At 36.2% G+C, this 3,157-nt stretch overlaps 1 pseudogene; it reads right to left on the bottom strand.

The window, feature by feature from the left end:
• Positions 1 to 563: 563 nt before the first annotated feature.
• Positions 564 to 1,292, bottom strand: LOC132365500 (hepatoma-derived growth factor-related protein 3-like; annotated as a pseudogene).
• Between the last annotated feature and the right edge of the window lie 1,865 nt (positions 1,293 to 3,157).

Here is a 3,157-nt window from a genome sequence, read left to right as displayed (position 1 = left end):
ATTGTATTGAGATTGGGAAAAAATAAATCATTGCCTTATTTTGGAGTAACACAAAAGACTCACTAACTTCACATATAGAAACTGAGTTTGTGTACGTTAACAACATGAGTTTTGAGAAGTATACGCTGTCAACTACTTATTTCTAATACGGAATAGATATTTTACAATATGATTAAACTTTACACATGGCCTCAAAACTGAAGAACAATTTTAAGTTCATCTTCAGTATGCCAACATTATCTATCTAGGAATTGGTTCCTGGGTTCTGTCACAGAGAGGAAACCCCTTAAGCATTATATTGAGGGGTCATTTTAAAAAATGCTAATTTATATTTAACTGAGTGTTTGGTGATGGTGGAGTAAAGGCAGGAGACTGATGAACATAACTGCCTTGATAAAGGTTCCTAGACTTGTATCAGCTTGTGCAAAAATCTGGATAATCCTTAGTGGTTAAGGGCAACTTCACGCAACCAAATAACATGAAATTAAATCAATAACCTTAAAAAAGGCTAAAATGTCTTTTTCCCCCAAAACACAACAGAGAGGAATGAGAATAATGTACATACAAACTGGGGTTCTGTCAATGACAACAAGGACTATGTGTTGGTTCATATCAAATCCAAGAATATTAGACAACCAAACATATAACCTTCTTGTGGTTTTCTTAATATGCAGCATTCATTATGGTAGTTAGGTCCCTTCACTGGTTTTTTGCAAGTCTGAAGTTGTGTTTCTTGTGTCATTGCCGGCATCTCCACCCTCAGAGCTGCTTTTATTTTCTTCTTCTTTGCAGTCCTTGTCATCTTCATCTCCTGGAGATTTCCGGGACTGTTTAGAGAATTTCTTTGAAGTGTATGACTTTTTCCGTTTTGAGCCTGTTTTTCTTTCTTTTGCCTTTTCCATCTTCTACTCTATCACCTTCTTCCTCACTGCTTGCCTCTGCAGTATTCCCGCCTTCTCCCTCGGTTTCTGAAAAGTTCTGTTGCTGAATGGCCTGGTACCCAATAAACTTTACTCCTGGGTTATTTTCTATTTCCCACAATCCTTCATTAAATCCTTTCCGTTTGCTTGACTTCCCAAACTTGTCTTTGTATTCCTTATAAGGGAAAAGGTCTTTGGGACCTAGAAATGCAGTTTCATGGGTGCCAAAAAAGAAGATAGGATACATATTGGCTGGAGGCTTCACAGCTCCCTCTGGGAGTTCATCAATCCGGGCCGGCCAGTGCGGGTAGCCCTTCATCTTGCCGAAGACCAGGTCGCCCGCCTGTACTCGCGGGGCCGAGGACGCGCCATCTGGGCCGCTCCCCTTCCTGGTTGTCCGTGGGCGCCGCGAAGATGCCGGGGGGGCCGCCCCTCCGCGGGCCAAGGGACTGCGCAGCGCTCCCCGCGGGCCTCGAGCCGGGCGGGCGGGCGGACGAGCGGCCGCTCCGACGAAGGGAAGCGACGGCGAGGCGGTATAATTGCTTATCAATTTTAGAATCAGTTTTTCGGGATCCTTTAAAAATTCTGCTTGCTTACTGAGTGAAGTGCATTGAGTTTTATTATAATTGGAGGGAAATATATATCCCTGCAATCTTAGTCTCAAATCCAATAACGTTTTCATTGTATTTAAATTTTTAAAAATAATTTTGATGGACTTTTAAAATGTCAGCCAAGTCCCAACAGACTCCCTAATCCACTCATAGATCCTTTATATGTGCTCTTCTCTCCGCTAGGAAGATCCCCCCATCATATTTTGCCCAGCTAATTTCTACTCTTCATATATGGCTCATTTGAATACTTATTTTCTCAGGGATACCATTTCTTTAAAACTAACTATATAAATTACCCCTATTCATGTTCAATAAGTATCATATATTAAAATATTGCTCTTAAGACACATGGTACCCCAAGGGTCATCATTCTTGAAAAAGTAGAGTATACTAGTAAACACTACTTAATACATTTTCAAGGGTTAATTTTACTTTGTATCTTTTTTACTCTCAAATGCTCTCAAAGAAAGACATGAAGAGGTAAATATTCAAGTTTGTAAAATATAATCTCAAGAAAAACATAGCACTATACTGACTGCTTACTATGTGCCAGACAATTGGCACATAGAGCTAAATATTATATATATTTTACATAATTATATAATATATAAATGTGTTATATGTAATGCCAAAATTATAGAGGGCTCATTTTCCAGGTACTAATCTAGGAGTTTCACATATATTAATTAATTCAATCATTATGACAACTCTATGAGGTAGGTGCTATTATTATCATGCCTAGTTTATAAAAACTGCGAGAAAAAGAAATTAAGTAAATTGTTCAGGTCACACAGCTGAAAAGTGGTGAAGCTAATATTTAAACCCAGCAGTGTGGTTTGAAGTCTACACTTTTAATTATGCACTTACATCTGTGCTTATAAGTTCCATATGATTTAATATTCACAATAATCTGACATAGTAAATAATTACATTGAAATCATTATCTAAATGAGGAATCTCAGAATTCATTTCCAAAATTTTCAAAGGGCACATAAATTTCTGAGGCAAGTAGTTAGAGTTGTCTAACTTTATATTTTATATGCCAATAGTTATTAGATAAATGAGAGGAACTCCATGTTATATTATGTATTATATCATGTAAAATGTGGTAATAAAAGCACAGCGATTTTATTGATTTCTAGATATTTTCAAAATATAATATTCAATCATTGTTTCTACTAATATATGCATTTTTCTGTTTGACCACCAGGATCCAAACTGATATTTTCAAAGACTTCTCCATTATGGAACAATACAGGTGATCTTAAAAAGAATGTCAGTTAACAAGGAAAACAGATGAAATTTCAAAACCTCTTTTTAGCAACTTTTATTCATTTATGTTTACTCTCACAATTATTATAGGGTTACAAAGGAAATATTTAAGGGGTATCTAATTCAGTGATTGAATATTAGATTCCCTAGATGTGGTCTAAATATTAAAGATGCTAAAAGATTATGAAATATAAAATTTTTAAGTGTGCTGAGGACAAAGCTGACTTCCTTAAATCACTCAGAGAAAGCTGTCTAAATCCAAACTCTTTTGCTCATGTCTGTTCTGAAGTATGGAAATTTGAGCAAAAAATAATAGCATTAAGAATTACATTAAAATTTAATAAAGTGCTAGGC

Source organism: Balaenoptera ricei, chromosome 4 (assembly GCF_028023285.1).
Source record: "Balaenoptera ricei isolate mBalRic1 chromosome 4, mBalRic1.hap2, whole genome shotgun sequence".
NCBI lineage: Eukaryota > Metazoa > Chordata > Mammalia > Artiodactyla > Balaenopteridae > Balaenoptera > Balaenoptera ricei.
Note: the sequence above shows the minus strand (reverse complement) of the source record. Positions and strands in the feature narration are given on the sequence as shown.